The sequence below is a fragment of the Rattus rattus genome, chromosome 5 (assembly GCF_011064425.1).
Source record: "Rattus rattus isolate New Zealand chromosome 5, Rrattus_CSIRO_v1, whole genome shotgun sequence".
NCBI classification, from domain to species: Eukaryota; Metazoa; Chordata; class Mammalia; order Rodentia; family Muridae; genus Rattus; species Rattus rattus.
In genome coordinates, this window is record NC_046158.1 from 92,745,142 (window position 1) to 92,763,864 (window position 18,723).

The 18,723-nt window shown below is 37.1% G+C and overlaps 1 protein-coding gene across 1 annotated transcript in view; it reads right to left on the bottom strand.

The window, feature by feature from the left end:
* The window catches only part of Dph6 (diphthamine biosynthesis 6), a 126,495-nt gene that overhangs the window by 13,561 nt on the left and 94,211 nt on the right, over window positions 1-18,723 (bottom strand). The gene's annotated exons all lie outside the window — the stretch shown is intronic.

An 18,723-nucleotide genomic window follows, 5' to 3' on the forward strand; every position in this document is an offset into this window, starting at 1 on the left:
AAAAAACAAAACAAAACAAAAAAACAAAACAAAAGTAATTAAAAAAAGAAATAGAAAACCTCAGCATCTTATTTGGCGTGGTTTATTTTATTTAAAGACAGTGTATAATGTGATTTTTCTGTCTTATGCTTATTTTATTTTAATTTCAAATGCAATTATAAAATAAGAATGGAAAAGAGAATAAACTGTTACACTTATAAAATTAATTCAGTTAATTGTTCAATATGCATACACTCATATTATGAAATTAAATCATAGCTGCTCTCAAAATAATGTGCCTATTTAAATAGAGTACCATTCTTTACCAATAAATATCCCAATTTTAGAAGTTAAACTTTCTCAATTCAATATGGCAGCGTAGGTATTTTTCTGCAGAGATCTGTCTACATTAAACACTGTATATAGTAATCCTTATGTCAGGCCAATGTGTTGTTCTCAATAATGTCTTCTTAGGTTGCTCCTGCAGCCTGGAAGAGAACTCCATCTGAGTGCATTCTGCACTTGCTTCATTTTTTCTGTTCGTTAGAAAGTGACAAGTCATTAGGGACCTCATGATTACTACCTAGATGAGATGCATTTCAGGATGTTTTTAGAAAACATTTCTTGGATAACAGCCAGGGACCTCTAGGGATTGAAGCTACTGTCCTTGAGAAGGCAGTGGCCTAAGCCACTCTCTTTATGTCTTTGATGTCTTTAAATCAGTCTGGCTTTCCTACAAGGGTGTTATTAGTAGTGAATGTGGAAGGAAGACCACCTGTCCTATTAACCAAAATAGTCAGATACAAAAGAGCTCCCAATAAAGTCTTAATTTTTAGAGCATCAATGACTCCATAATTAATAACATGTAAATGAAAACCCAATATAATTGAATTCTTCATTTTCTTACAGTTTCACATAGTTTTCTAAATTTTTATTTTAGAAACATTTTATCATTGCAAGTACAATCTGTCTATAGTTTACTTTTGATCACGAAGAATGGTTTTAAAAATAAATATCTGGTATAATGGATCCCCTTAAATGTATAAAGTTACTATCTAGTTTGCAATAAATATGCAGTGATAAGATCTTTGTTCTTTTTTTTAATTTAAATTTTGGGTTTAAGATTTTCTTTTATTGAAAATAGATTATTTTCTTACACAATATATCCTGATTATGGTTTCCCTCCTCTAATCCTTCTAGGAATTTCTAACTGGATGTTATGCATAGAGAATTCTGATATTCAAGAATGTTTATAATTGAGAATTGAAATACAGCATCAGATTAATATAATAAATTAATTTATCATTGGACTTCTTTAGAAATTCTAAAAATAATCAAGTCAATGTTTGAGTTGAAATTAAACACAAATTTTGAAAGCTATGAATCATTTCTTCGTTTAACTTGTTTGCTTTCCTGGAAGAAGAATCCACTGTAACTAAAGAGCAACCCTGAAATACAGCTTTGTTCATGCTAAAATGATGCTAAGATGTGGAACTATTTAAAAGTATATGAATAGCAAAAATCTGGTAATATTCAAATTCACATCATACAGTCAATTACTAAAATTTTAGGTAATTATTTAATTACTAATGCACCTGGTCTAAAAGGTACAATATTCTCTTTCTTAAGCAACAGAACAGAACAAAGCAAAATGAAACAGTACCCATACTCAACACAGTGTCAGTGTAAGTGAAACATCTCTCTGATTACTCGCCTTTTGTTTCTCTCTGTAAACCTACATTACATTAAACACCTTGGGAGCATTATGAAGAAACGAGAATAGCTCATGGGCTCTTTCAATGCAAACTTTATTCAGAAGCTTCAATTCATCATCCTTCGTCTGAGAGACAAGTTTTCTTCAGATTTATCCCACTTAGTGACTGTTTCCTAGTGAAGTCTAGATCGTGAAAATACACTAACTGTGCTTCTCTTCAATCTCACAGAATCTTTTTATTTTATCTCCTCAAATGGCCAGTTATGGAATGCCACCTCAATGTACTCATGTCTCCTAAGAACTTTATTCACTGAGCCATTTATTAATGTTGATATAAATAGTGGTATAAAGAAATAAAATATTAACGAAGAAGATGACAGTCCAGGGGATGTAGGATGTCATTTCATTTCAAGAATGCTTTAATTCACAGGCATGAGATCTTAAGTTACTAACAAGATTTTCTCCAAAGTACAGGCAAAGATTGACTATAAATTCTGACATCTAACCGTTTAATCACATCACACAGACATTCCCTGATAGAAGATGGGTGGGTGAATAAACCCACAACAAGGCCTAGGCACTGGGTAGCTCCATGCAGAATTAAGAAATTAATTAGGAGGAAGAACTATAATTTGCAGAGCTGACATCCATTTTACTTTAGTTGCATGTATCAATGGGAAACGATTACAATTCAATTAAAATATTCAATTTTATTACTTTACTGACTGACCTTGAAGTTAATGCCTGCTTTATTTAATTGCATCATCTATGAATAAATGTTAACCCTAAAATGTTATGCCCCATTATTTTCAATGCAGTTTTCAACATCTCAACTGAATTATATCAGCCAATTTATTATCTCCTGTCATGAAGGCAAGTGGAGGTTTATTTCTTCAGGACAGCCCGATATACGATGAGGGAAGCATCACGAAAGAGTTGATAATGCTATGTTTTACAGAGTCCAGTGAAATGAATTGTGCTCCCATCTTAACTTCAGCAGTGTACACTTTTACTGTAAAATCACTATCGATATTGGAAAAGGCATAATCAGTCCGAGAAGCAATTTTTGGCCAGCCTATAATTTTGTTTAATTTATTGCAGGCAGGAACTGAATATCCATTATATCTTAACAACACACATAGACACACATACACAATTACACCTACATACACACACAGACACAGGCATGCAGACATACACATACACACTTATACACCCATATACACAGATACATACACATGCATGCAGACACATACACACATACACAGGCACGTGCGCGCATGCGCGCGCGCGCGCGCGCACACACACACACAACACACACACACACACACACACACACACACATACACACACACACACACACAGACCTATACACATATACCCAGGCATACATACATGCACACACAGACACAGGCACACAGATATACTTGGTGCATGTGCCACATAATTTCTTGCTATTCTGAAATACTTACTAGTTAACAGAACAAGTAACCCCATATTGCAAGGTTTAATTGTTTTTAAATAAATGAAACATTTAGTTCAAACCCTATAGCATTATAACGTTTTTGCACATTTTGGAAATGAAATGGAATGAGTTTTGTTAAGAATGACAGATAGGAAGAAAGGATGGTTCTTTGAGATCTAAGATAAGAATGAGCTGACATTTGAAATCCTATAGTCAGGCAAGGATGTCATTTCAACATTTTACCTTCCATTCTTCTAATTAGGCCACCAAATGCTTAACCTTCTTAAGTCACTGTGTCGAGGCTTGTCTTTTGATATGGGCCTTCTTTCTTAAATCTATAGCCTGAGATTTTATATCATAAAGTAGACTCATTCTTATGGAATCACTTAAATCACATTGAGTATAATTGTACAGTTGTAATAATCAATACTTACTAGCAATGGATCAAAATTTCCTCTTTTCTACTTTAAAACTATTGTGCAAATCATGAAAAGAACAAATAAACGTGAAATATATCTGTACAACAGAGAGGGATGTTAGAAATATCTCTTTAAGAAATACCCGCTCTCATTCCCTTTAAGCGTGGGGCTACTGGAACCTGCAAGCCTAGTAAATTCAGAGACTGTGAGAAAGCAAAGAGCTAAGAATAAAGATGCAAAAAAAGAATGGGGTCCTTATGAGTTGTTTTTACTGTAAGAGTTTATAGCTACGAAGTCTGATGAATTCTTGCAGAGCTGTGTGTGGTCCAATTTGACCTTGGATCCAGTTTGAAATTTAGAAAGGGCAGTCTCCTCAGTCTTCTTCCTCTACTGGACACACGGTTGGAGGTGGCATGGCAAATGAGTAACAGGCCGCTGCTCAGGTGTAAACAGACAGGCTGTACTTGAACAAAAGCATTAGCAAGAGTGGAATGGAACAGAGTTGAGAGCAATGCATACTAGGTATGATACAGACAGCACTTGTAAAGCTAGGAACATACGAGAGAAAAAAGGTCCAGATGATTCTGAGCTTTTTATTTCGGGACAAGTTAAAAGATAACAGTGCCCACTACCATTGTTTTAGGTGCAAGACAACAAAACATAGGCAAAATATGGAAGGAAAATAAATGGCAACTATCATTCTAGAAGTGTGTTGCATTTCCAGAGAAGAGACTCTAATTGGCAGTGAAGAAAATGGGGTCAGAGCCCAGCAGAGAGGTCTGGACGGCAGATACGGAAATAGAAACAGAAGCTGTGAGATGAACTGACTGTAGGACAACACTCAATGTGAGTCAAAAATACAGCAAAGAGCCCGAGGAGCAGACATTTTAATGACAGGAAGACTGAACTGTGTAAAATGCAAATCTGATGGAGTTATTTTTCTCCTCCCTCCTTGCCAAATTTATTAAATTATATTTGACAGCTTAATATCACGTATACTTAAAGTATTCAACTTAGTCCTTTCACGTATGTAGACATTTCAAAGAATTCATCATATTGAAGCTAATTAACTTTCTATCACCTTACATAACTACTATTTATTCTGGGAATGGGCAGTGGGGACTGAAACCAGGCTCTCCTGCTGCTAGGCAAGCGCCACCATTGCCCTACAGATTCTGACCCCCACTTACTGTTTTCCAAAATGGTAAAAACCACTTCTGAACAGGGATGCGGGTCTGTGACTGTAATCCTGTACTTCAGTGGCTAAAGCAAGAAGGAACAGCACAATCTGAGGCTAGTCTCAGCCATAGTCTGAGTTTTGGACCAGCCTAAGGAGCAAGGTCACTTTCAAACTGCCCTTCTGAAAAGTAAAGACTTAGCCTGTGTAGTCTATAAATCTACACAATATTTATAGGTCAGTTGAAAATAATATAAAAAATTACCAAAATAAAAACTGAAAGCTAATAGAATGCAAAAGTTCACAACATAGTACGATCAGCTACAGTGACAGTCCTACACACACAGCGCTCCAGAATTCATTCATCTTGTAGGGCCCCTCCTCCTCAGCTGCTCTGTACTCTTTCACACTTTTAGATTCTATAAATGAGATGTGCAGGATTTGTCTTTCTCCCTTTCCAGCATTGATTATCCTTTGTCTTATGTTATTGGTACACTTGCAGAAGTGCAGAAGAGAGGATTAGATTTACTTCAGGGTTCTTTGTTTCCTATTCTATCCTATTGGTCTATATGATTTTTTTAAATGACGACATCATACTGAAAAATAGTGCATTATGAGAGGGTACCACAGTTTGAAATTTACATATCGGTATACAAATATCCTTATATACACACATACAGTAAGATAGATATTCATATTATATATTTGAAGATATAAGTGCAAAGTGTTTTGGGAATGGGATATCAATTTATTAAAAAAATCAAAGAACTTATTCATGTCAGAATGAGATATTCCAGGGCTAACTTTTGTTATGATACCCTGCCTTAATTGAAGAAACAATATGCTAGTATTAAAATAAACCAGATCAGCATTCTTTTTCTCTACTGTTATAACCTATAACTATTTATAAAGCAAGAAAAGAATGCTTCTGTTCAGGACTACTCAGTTGTATGACTAGTTGCATTTGTATTTCAAACTGAAAAGTCTATTAAATATACTTAAAAGTTGAGGTCTATTCCTTGATTTTATTTCATAAGTAAAAAATGGTAAATAATTTATGAGACAATTGGGTATGGTAAAACTTTGAAGCTTAAAAAACCTGTACTAAATTACTCTAAATGAAGACAGATATTATTTAAATCAAAATTAACTATACTTTAAATCATATTAAGCAATCTTTTTAACGAAATAATTATTTGAACCAAGTTCAGGTATAAAAATTGTTAACTGTAGAATATAAAAGAATAACGTAAATTGCTGTTAACCTTTGCTGTTCAGCATTCTCTCTAGGAAGGCTATTACAATGCAGGATTTTAATTATGTCCATTATTATCAAGTGAATGACAGAAGAGGACACTGAGAGAGAGCAATAATTAACGTGCCTTGGCGTGGCTTGTCTGGGCAGCAGTTAGAGGCAGAATCAGATGAAGGTAGTGTATAGAACACCACAGTGTGCTTGTGTGGGAGTAGAAGCCAGCCACTGGGAAGGCTACGCAGTTAAAGCACATGTTCTAATTAGTATGGGCATCTCTATTGTGGAAGCACAGGGTGAGACTTTAACAATTATGCATTAAATTTGGAAAGGAAATCCTACTTAGCAACCTTCTGAGAGAAGCAAAGGGTTAAAAAACATCTCGCTACTTAAAAGAAAGAGGACCGTAACTACGAGATATTATGCACCATGACATTATCTGAAAAGTCAAAAGAGAAATCTGGGCATAGCCAAAAGGAAAACTGAAAACAGCTCCATAAAACTGTTCATAAATTTGTTGAAAGTGTCTAGATCATCTTATAATATGGTATTTAAGAAATAAAATACCAGAGATTTACTGCTGGGAAATGAAGACTCTGAGTATGAAAGGGACAAAGTAACAGGAGGATGAACAGGCAGCATGAGTGGAGGTGCTGGGCTCCTCAGCTAAGAGGACTCAAACAGGAGGTGCACAGGGGCAGGGCACTTCGCTGGGTCCTGAGTCGCAAGGACCTGTATCAATAACTTGGGGGGAAAGGACTACTCCAAGGGCACTTTGAGAATAACCAGTGGTGCGGTGGCAAAATCAATCTCCTAGGGGGAAAGAAGAGAGCAACTTGAGAAATTCCATGGCAATAAATCACCCTGGCCAGATGGCGTTCAGCTGAGAGTTTCTGAAGGAAATAAAGTGTGACACCCTGAGCATCTGAAAATCAGCAACTGTTTCTAAGCAGTGCTGCTTTGCTAATATGAAGCCTTTTTTAGGAAAGAACAACAATGAAATTAAGATTTATAGAGGTATATATGAGAAGCTCTTGTGTTGATAATGGAGAAACTGATAGAGTCTAATTAAGAATAGCTTCCTTCTACATCGGGATAAGGTTAACTGGCTGAGGTCAAATCGCCCACTGAGTCTATAAAGAGAACACTGTTTCTCTCCATCCTATTAAACTTATCAGGAAATGTCAATAAAATACTAGATAGAAGCAAAACAGTAAATGTAATTTATTTGGGAATTACATGAAGCTTTTAACAAGGTCACATGAGACTGTTGGGGGAAATAAATAAGCACAATCTTCAGGAAGAGAGGCCACAGGAGAAACTTCTGCCATTAATTGTCAAACTTGCTAAGTAAGGGAAACAAAGTTTCAGGGACAATTTCTCTTTTGTTCCCTAGCAGTGGGTCATGGGCATCTGATAATGATGGCCAAAAGGGTGAGAGACTTAAGTGAGTCTATGTTCAAAGTCTGAAGAAAGAAAATGCAGGTCACCAGTAGCACAGGTTTCCTTCCTGGTAGGATATGAAGATCCACACCAGAGGAATGGTGATAGCAGGGAAGGAAGCAGAGCTCCGAAATTAAGAAAGTAAACAAAAGCCCAACAGGCAAATGAGGGATTAAAAAGATAGAACAAAGTTAATATTCATGAAATGGAAGTCTGAAAGTGGCAATTCACAATAAGTTTCTTATCAGCATGTTGAGCATAACCAACAGATTTGAAAGAGAACTAACAAGAGTTGCCGTTAGTACTGTTAGACTGATTTGCCATATTCAGTTACGACTGTCATCTTCAGTGGGGTCAGTCTTGGACAGTTTATTTACTAAATAGTGCATACTTATTTGCCCAATACCAGGTTTTTTTTTTTTTTTTTAAAAGTCTTCTGTAGAACAAACTACTTCCGAAGCTAGTAGTATATTACTCAAAAGTTACGAAAGGGAGCCAGTCTCCATCCTTCAGCATTCCAACCTCTATTACCTTTTCTGTCTTGGCACAGAGCCCATTCTATAAGGAAGGAGCAAGGGTCAGAAGTAGAAGACCTGGGCACCTCCTATGCCATTACACGGCAGCACCAGATGTTAGCCCCAGACCACACTGTGCCTCCTTTCACCTGTAACTTTTCTTGCTCTTAAGCGCACTCCTGTGAAGTCACAAAAAGCACTAGCAGTCTTTCAAATCTTGCAGATCGCTACTGAAAATACCTATTCCCTTTGGTGCAATAACCTGCAGCCTCCATCGCAGGCTAAAGAGCTAACTCCTTAAACAGTGCTCACACAGCACTGCCAGCCTTCCATGTTCTGGTCACTCTGCTCGCTGAATTACAGTTGTTTCTCTGGGCCAAGTTCAAAGTATTCATACTTCTTAAAAAAGTAAGTGGAAGTCATGGTAGGAAATACAACAAAGTACTTTAACTATTTTACGTTCTGGAAATTTCTATTGTTAAAGCATTCTTGTCTCTGTGTTTAGGTTGTGTTTTTACATTAATATTTTCTGCAAATACCCAACTCTTTATGCCATCTTGCCCCTACATTTACTAGAACAGTAATTGTAAAGGGAACTATTTATTACTTGCAAAACACAATACTCGGTATTGACTTATGAATTCCACCCTGACAATCTGCTTAGCTGCTCTGCCACTTCAAGGTACAGCCGACACAAATGAAACAGAATGCAAAACTTGCTAAGGATGTTTTTCAAGGGCTAGCAATTAACAGCATCTATTTTATACCATATAGATATTCCTGCTGCATTTTTCCTGGTGGGATGCAGTAGGCATATTTATCCAGTTGAAATGAATCAGTACTGATTCTATTATTAAAAATATTATCAATTTGAATAATCTCTAAGCTACCTGCAAATGTAAAGAGCATGAGATTCAAGCACACATTCAAATAACTGGCTAAAAGGGTAAGGAGGGTTAGGTAAAGAAAGAATGATGTTAATTATCATGAGGCCTTTCTTCTAACAAGTTGATGTTGACTTCTTATTAGTTCATATTATTACGTACATTTACTTAAGTAACTGAGATCCTTGGTTTTATATCTCTAAGGTATACAGTCTGGCATGACATAACAGGTATGTCCCTGAAAAATATAAGCACATTATGTTCTACTTTAAGTAGCAATAGAATAAACTCTGAGGTCTGAAGAGATGGCTTGACAAAGTCTAGGCTCACAACCAAAAATATGAGAATGGAATTTGAAATATTTTCTTAAATATAATTTTGATGAGTTACAACTATAATATCAAAATAATCACTTAAGAGTTTGAGGTCATTGGAGAAAAATAAACAAACAGGCCAAAGCCTCATTTCCATCGGTAAAGGGTTAGGAATTAAAATTTTATTTTGGAGTACAGTCTAAGAGTCACTTAGCCTTTTTAATTTGGAAATGAAAATTATCACAAATGATAGTTCAAATATGTTCAAAAATTCCAAACCGGTTCAAGTATGTTGTTGCTCAAGTGAAACTTTCTCAGTGGGAGAAAATAAAGTAGGAAAGACAGAAGTAGTTTGGCATCGTGGCGGTGCTGATGAATGCAGAAGGGACGTTCCATACTATTAGCAGTGCTCACTCCTTCCTGTCTGCAGTCTGTTATGTGGCAATGCAAATGGATGTGTTAATTTACCTATGATAAACAAGGACCCTTGACTTCTACTTTTTTTTTTAATAGTTGATAAGTTGATATGTTAGACAACCTTCATACTTAAAAAAAAAATGCAATTACAAAGCCCAGCTGAATGGCCCCAGAGCACACTGGCTCCGTTAAATTTGCTTGTGTCTAATTACACCTGCTCAAGGCAGGTGAGAAATGCACTCTGATAAGATTTTTTTTTTAAAAAAAACTCGCGCCAACAAAGAAATAAAATGAAATCAGTGATTTCCAATCTAATTAGTATTTAAATCTTTTGTTGTAATTGCTCTTTAAGACCTTTATAAAACTGGGCTTTGTGAAACACCATTATAACTATGTTTTAAGTTTTGGATGCAAACATTTTCTTTAGAAAACCTACTCTAAGTCATCAATGTAAGCCATCACCAATGTCAATCACAGATGTGCTTCTTATGTCTTTCCTGTTTAACATTTTAAAGCTAGAAATAGCCACACTGCTTAAAGTTTTCTAAGGATGTGACTACATCGTATCTAAAATATCCTCTGCACAGCATGTAAGAGTGTGAGGCTGGCAAAGGCCCCAGTGAGTTAATCAGCTGACATGACTTATTATGAATGTGTCAAAGATATAGAACATCTATGATAAATAAATAAATAAATGCTATAGAACAGAAAAAACAAACGAAGAAGACCTCTGTGTACTTGTCTTGTGCAGACTCAGTAGAAGACATTAAGAGGCAGGTCAGGGACTTCAATCAGAAGGAAGATCTGAAATGCTACAAGAAATGATAAGCGAAGTTCGCGATGAACCTTTAGGATACCTAAATAGTGTCTGATAAAACTGGTAGCAAAAATAGCAATAATAATGAACAACTAGTGAGATTGAAAACAAAGTCATGTGGTGCGTGCCTTTAATCCCAGGACCAGGGAGTATGACTGTGAATTCAAACTTGCTTGATCCAGTTAGCAAAACATTGTCACAAACAAGCAAGCTAGTGAACAAGGAAACACACAAGCATACAACAATTCCCTTCCCTTCATAAAACAGATATAAACACATAATTAAAGTATAAACAATTAAAAATATATAAATCATGAGGCAGATGAGTCAAAACATTTCAAGGCTTGTGTTAGGTAAAATATAGTGACAATGATGATAAATGCTGTGTTCTCCATAGTATCATGAAAATGGATTCCAAGTGAAAGAAAAATTAGTCAGAGGAAAAGAATTTATCACCAGCAAAGCTAAATTGAAGTATATTAAAGTGAGTTATAGAAGCAGTAGTAAGTTATCCCAGAGTTAAACAAGTACATTAAAGGCATACAGAGTACAGTGAGAGGGAGAGGGGAGGCAATATACGTAAATGCTATATAAACAAAAACAATACATTAGAAAGATAGATACATGTGGAGATTAGAATGCAAGGTAATACAACATGTCCAGGAAGGAAATATAGTCAATGTACACTAACCACTGGGCAAGTCTGAAAGAAAGTAACATTTAACTAGTTAGTTATCAAATATAACAATGGGAGCCAATTAATAAAATGTCAAGAAAGAGGAAAATTATATCAAATACCTTTTATAATTCAGATAAATAGAAAGCTGACTACATAAATTTGAGTCCAGTAGAAATCAATAAACAAAAGCTCAATTGCAGAATTGTTCCAAGGTTGATGCAGAGCAGAAGCCAAGCTGAGGAAGGAATAGAGCAGGAGACCCTGACAGAAAGCCTGCTTGGTCAACAATTCCAGAAGCTTACCCTGGACGGCATGGCATCTGAAACTAAGAGCTATTTCATGAAAGCAAAAGCAAAGGGGCTTCTACAGAGCAGGCAGAGGGGAACACACCCACAGCGGGCGTCTTCTGTCACGTTTGTTTCACACAGGACTTCACTATGTAGTCTTGGCCACGCAGGCCCTCACTATATACCAGGCTTATCCCTATGACATTGAACATTTAAAGACAAACTCAGTTTATCTAATGACATAAGATTTGATGAAGCTGAAATCTAATCTAGAAAAGCAAAAGAATCTCTCATAAAAATTTTTCTCTAAGGAGATGTCTATGTTCAGATGGCTTAAGTAATATACATGTCAAAACATTAAAGAAGAATTAATACTAATAACACAGAAATGTTTTTGGACAGCAGAAAAAGAGGAAACACTGTGAAGCTTGTGTTATGAAGCCATATTACCCACGTCTGTCACTACTATAAAAGAAATTTCTAGACCAGTCATCTTATAACCTTGCATGAGAAAATCCTGAACAGGGTCAGGACAATGAATCAAGCACTGCTTAGAGAACTTGTCACAGACATGTGACACATCCCAGCAGTGCAGGCAAAATGATCTTAACAGATTTACAGAAAATACAATTCTATAACCACAAGTGCTCTCTGAAGAAGATTATCTTACTTTGGTAGAGATTTATAACAAGCATGGTCACAACATGTTGTTTGAACAACAAAATAAGAATTTGGATTTAACGCTCCTTAAAAAGCACGTGGTTCAATGGTTGCTTTGATCAACTCAGTTTGACAACTGACAATATGTATCTAAGAATAACAACCACAACACCACCACCAAAAATGACGCAGTTTCATGGTGCTGTGAGCTGCCATGCACCAGAACAACTCTCTTAAGGACACCTTGCTGCTATGAAATTCTGAGCACCTAGGCCAATCAGGTGGAGCCTCTCCATTCAGAAAGCATGGCTTTTGCTTAAATGTTTTTGTTTCACAGAATTAGGTTTCACACACCTTTTTTTTTTTTTTTTTTTTTTTTTTTTTTTGTCAAACGCATAATTAAACACAGTGGATTTATAACACATATTAATAGTAAATATCATAGTAAGGCTTATTAAAATCTTTCACATGTATTTTGTCCATTACTACTGATTGATTCAATTGTGATATATAAACTCAGGCTGGGCCTCTGCACTGGCAAGGACCTCTGTGACAAAACAACAGAGATAAAGAAAAGTTCAGATAAAAGTGAGTAAGAAGAAGGATCACAATCAGAAAGGCTAAAGGTATGAAGCTTTTAAAGGGAAAGATAGACTACATAACTATGTACACTATCAAAGAATTGATTTACAAAAGTTAATGCACTGAACTATACCAAAATGAACACATTTTCTCCTTTAAAGGTTAACATTAGAGAGTGGAGGAAAAAAAAAAACACCACAGCAGAGTATGAGAACATACTTGAAAAATCACAAATTTTATAAGGGAATTATATTCAGAATGTGTTATACAGCTTATACAACAATTCCAAAATGGCAGAAGGGGCTGCAGAGAAGGCTTAGTGGTAGAACATTTGCCTAGCATGGCTTAGACCCTGGGGTTGATCCTACACACATGTGCATATACACTCAAACGATCTGAACTCTCATCATTCACTAAGTATATGAGATGACAACATCATTAGTTACTAGAAATGTATAGAATAATGGCATGAAATGCAATTATATCCACAAGAGAGCTATAGAAAGAAAGAGGAAACACCACATGTTAATAATATATAAAAACAAGAAGCCTCCTTGAAAGCTGGTAGGAAACTAAAACGGTAAAAATTACTCTGGCAGTCAATTTGGCAGTTCCTCAAAATTAGATATATAAGGCATCATGATACAGAAATTCTATTCCTAAGCATATAGTCAAGGGAAATGCAAACACATGGTAACAGAAAACTTGCATAAATGTTCACAGGAAGAGTATTCACACTCGCCCTCAAGTAAGAAGAACACAATGTTCATGGACAGAAGAGCTTAGTAATATGTAGTATAAAATATCTCTGTAACAGAATATTATATAGACACACAAATACTCAGAAATGACACATGATATAATATGGGTAAAACTTGCAAACATTATTCTTAAGGAGCCAGTCCTACTAGGTCTTATATTGCAGAATTTCATTAGTAAGAAGCCGAAACATGAAAACATATAAAAATAAAAATAACTTTTCTTTTTGGTGGTTGGGCTTGGGAAGAAAAAAAATAGAATTTGAAAGAATTATATTGATAGTGAGCAGGCAAGAAATTTTGGTGGGTTCTAAATTTAGATCTGATAACAACTGAACTTGTACATTTACTTAAAATTACTTTTTGAACTTTAGACATGTATAGAATAAAACAGATGGATTCTTAGAAATAAAGCAGATGGGGCTGATGGTCCAGCTGGGTACTAGAGGGCCTGCCCACCATGTACAAGGTGTTTATGGGTTTGATCTACATAATCACAAAGGCAGGAGGGGGAGTGTACTGTCAGATATTACACAGGTAGAGGCATTGCTATCCTAAGATGATTACTGTTATTTTAAAATCATTTTACTTTGTATGTGTGTGCACTACAATCAAAAGCCCCTAAGTATCATTAAAACACATTGACCAAACTATAGCATGTGCTATTCTTATATTAACCTAAAGAAGTTTATACAATTTGGACATTTAAAAAATGTTTTAAAGATGGTTATATGGTATTACTAGAAATCAGGTGCTTCCCAAACCTGACCTTAGGGACGCAGTGCCAGAAGCCAAGTCATCTGGCCCTGTTCCTGCAGAGGTCCCTGCCATTGCAGATTGCTCTGTTTTCTTCTTCTCTCTCATTCTATTTCCCTTGCTCTATCTGTCTGCCTGCCTGTCTGTATCTCTCATGCCTCCACTCTGAGATAGCCTTTCCCCCTTCCCTCCCCACAACATGATCTCTGTTGCAGCATTCTGACCCACCAAGGTCCTCTGCCTCTAAGTCCTAACAGGTATGTTATACTTAATATAATACTGCTTGGGCATATTATACATTTTTCATAAAAGTATTTTTTATAATTTCATGGATTTTTTTACCAGTAGTACCCATTCATTAGATTATATCACATCAAATACATGTTCCTTGAGGGTGGTCTTCTAAACCCCTTAGAATTCAGTGATTTTCAACCTCTGGATTGTAACCCTATAGATAGATCACAGATTAGATATCCTGCATATCAGATCTTTACATTATGTAATCAGAAAAGTATAGTTATGAAGGATCAACAAAATAATTTTGTGGTTGAGATCATCACAAAATGAAGAACGGTACTAAAGGGTCTCAACATTAGGAAGGCTGAGAACCACTGCCTTAGATAAACACCTTTTTATTCATTACTTAATAATTAAGCTATGCAGATAATAGAACCTGACTTCTACGAGGCTCTTGTAGATTTCTTAGCAATACTCTTTTGACTCATACTCAGAGTGCAAAGCTTCTACTATTGAACATTGACAAATACACAGTTCATTAGGAATAGCTGTTAGCACTGAAATGATCAAAGCAGTAACTAAGCCACCCCAGAACTTCGTGAGAACCGAAGGTTCTGAGTGACCACAGTGAGGCATGCAGACGGCTGGCAGCACTGCTACTTCAGGTGGCACCTTCATGTCGACTCCCCTTTTTGGTGGAATAAAGGTCCAGAATTTTCTTACCACCTGCTAGGGAGGGTTAGCCCCCAGATTGATAAGAGATATCTAAGCTGGGACTCTGGATTACGTCCCTTGACATAACTTTAATTCGATTGTGCATCGCTTTTCATCCTTCACAATTAACAATGTTTTCATTCATTACCTGTTTTGACATAAACCCTTTCTTCTGTAATTAGGTTTTCTAGTTCAGTAGATGTATTATTAGACCAGAGGGCCAGTAAAACAGTGGTCTTGGTGATAATCTCTTTAGAAGATATCACAGGGTTTGATGAATACTCACAGGACACTAAGCTTTGTGACAGCAGAAAGGTCTTAAATGGCTGAACTGGACGGAAGGTCTGCATATACTTCTACATGCTTTTAAGAATATATATTGTAGATTCATTTGATCAGGTTTTTACACCACTGCTTTCCTCAAGCCTTGTTATCTATTAGTGTAATGGGGGAAAAAAAAGGAAAATTAGAAATGGAAAACATGCTTCGGGTAGTGAAGTTGGCATACTAAGTTTTGTTCACTGATAAGAGTAGCCTGTGTTCTTAACTCAAATAAATCAGTAGCCTTCCTCTACACAAAAGAGAAACAAGCTGAGAAAGAAATTAGGGAAACGACACCCTTCATAATAGACCCAAATAATATAAAGTACCTCGGTGTGACTTTAACCAAGCAAGTAAAAGATTTGTACAATAAGAACTTCAAGACTCTGAAGAAAGAAATTGAAGAAGACCTCAGAAGATGGAAAGATCTCCCATGCTCATGGATTGGCAGGATTAATATAGTAAAAATGGCCATTTTACCAAAAGTGATCTACAGATTCAATGCAATCCCCCTCAAAATACCAATCCATTTCTTCAAAGAGTTAGACAGAACAATTTGCAAATTCATCTGGAATAACAAAAACCCAGGATAGCTAAAACTATCCTCAACAATAAAAAAAAGACTTCAGGGGAATCACAATCCTGAACTCAAGCAGTATTACAGAGCAATAGTGATAAAAACTGCATGGTATTGGTACAGAGACAGACAGATAGACCAATGGAACAGAATTGAAGACCCAGAAATGAACCCACACACCTATGGGCACTTGATTTTTGACAAAGGAGCCAAAACCATTCAATGGAAAAAAGATAGCATTTTCAGCAAATGGTGCTGGTTCAACTGGAGGTCAACATGTAGAAGAATGCAGATCGATCCATGCTTATCACCCTGTACAAAGCTTAAGTCCAAGTGGATCAAGGACCTCCACATCAAATCAGATACACTCAAACTAATAGAAGAAAAACTAGGGCAGCATCTGGAACACATGGGCACTGGAAAAAATTTCCTGAACAAAACACCAATGGCTTATGCTCTGAGATCAAGAATCGACAAATGGGATCTCATAAAACTGCAAAGCTTCTGTAAGGCAAAGGACACTGTGGTTAGGACAAAACGGCAACCAACAGATTGGGAAAAGATCTTTACCAGTCCTACAACAGATAGAGGCCTTATATCCAAAATATACAAAGAACTCAAGAAGTTACTGCAGGGAGACAAATAACCCTATTACAAAATAGGGTTCAGAGCTAAACAAAGAATTCACAGCTGGGGAATACCAAGAATGGCTGAAAACACCTAAAGAAATGTTCAACATCTTTAGTCATAAGGAAATGCAAATCAAAACAACCCTGAGATTTCACCTCACACCAGTGAGAATGGCTAAGATCAAAACTCAGGTGACAGCAGATGCTGGCGAGGATGTGGAGAAAGAGGAACACTCCTCCATTGTTGGTGGGATTGCAGACTGGTACAACCATTCTGGAAATCAGTCTGGAGGTTCCTCAGAAAATTGGACATTGAACTGCCTGAGGATCCAGCTATTGGGCATATACCCAAAAGATGCCCCAACATATAAAAAAGACACATGCTCCACTATGTTCATAGCAGCCTTATTTATAATAGCCAGAAGCTGGAAAGAACCCAGATGCCCTTCAACAGAGGAATGGATACAGAAAATGTGGTACATCTACACAATGGAATATTACTCAGCTATCAAAAACAATGACTTTATGAAATTTATAGGCAAATGGTTGGAACTGGAAAATATCATCCTGAGTGAGGTAACCCAATCACAGGAAAACATACATGGTATGCACTCATTGAAAAGTGACTATTAGCCCAAATGCTTGAATTACCCTAGATGCACAGAACAAATGAAACCCAAGACGGATGATCAAAATGTGAATGCTTCACTCCTTCTTTAAAAGGGGAACAAGAATACCCTTGGCAGGGAATAGAGAGGCAAAGATTAAAACAGACACAGAAGGAACACCCATTCAGAGCCTGCCCCACATGTGGCCCATACATATATAGCTATCCAATTAGACAAGATGGATGAAGCAAAGAAGTGCAGGCTGACAGGAGCTGGATGTAGATCTCTCCTGAGAGACACAGCCAGAATACAGCAAATACAGAGGCGAATGCCAGCAGCAAACCACTGAACTGAGAATAGGACCCCCATTGAAGGAATCAGAGAAAGAACTGGAAGAGCTCGAAGGGGCTCGAGACCCCTTATGAACAACAATGCCAAGCAACCAGAGCTTCCAGGGACTAAGCCACTACCTAAAGACTATACATGGACTGACCCTGGACTCTGACCTCATAGGAAGCAATGAATATCCTAGTAAGAGCACCAGTGGAAGGGGAAGCCCTGGGTCCTGCTAAGACTGAACCCCCAGTGAACTAGATTGTTGGGGGGAGGGCGGCAATGGGGGAAGGATGGGGAGGGGAACACCCATAAAGAAGGGGAGGGGAAGGGAGATGTTTGCCCGGAAACCAGGAAAGGGAATAACACTCGAAATGTAAATAAGAAATACTCAAGTTAATAATAAAAAAAAAAAAAAAAAAAAGACTGTGTTCTCTAAATGCAACATTAAACGCAGGCCTAGATCTACATCAGAGTTCTATTGCTGTGATAGACACCACAATGTAAAGCATCATGGGAGGAAAGGGTTTATTCCCTTTTTTAAAATTTAATTTAATTTTTTATTAGATATATTTCTTTACTTATATTAAATGTTATTAATGTTATTCCTTTCCTGGTTTCCCATAAGCACCCCCCCTAACTGGTGTTCCCCCATTCAGCCCCTTACCCCCCTCCTGACAATCCCCTGCACTGGGGTCCAGCCTTGGCAGGACCAAGGGCTTCCCCTTCCACTGGTGCCCCAACAAGGCTATTCTCTGCTACATATGCAGTTGGAGCCCTTAGCTTATATTCATCACCCTGGATGTCAGAGCCAGAGCTCAAGGCAGGAGCCAGCATGCAAGAACCGAGCAGACTCCTTGGAGGAGCACTGCTTACCGACTTGCTCCCATGACTTGCTCAGCCTTCTGTCTTATACAACTCAAGACCACCAACCCTGGGATGCCACCACCCCAGTTAGCTAGGTCCTTCTCTCTCAGTCATCAATCATGGCTGAATTGCTTAGAGGCTAATCTTGTGAGACACACTTGTGCCACTTCCTTTCCACCTCCCAGTTAGGGCCCCTCCCAGCAGGCTCCTGCCAGTACTTCCTTGGCGATTAACATAACTCTTAAAAACATAGTTGATTTTTCTCATGTTCAATTAGTTACTTTATTCAATGGGTAAGGACAAACACGACACTTAGCTA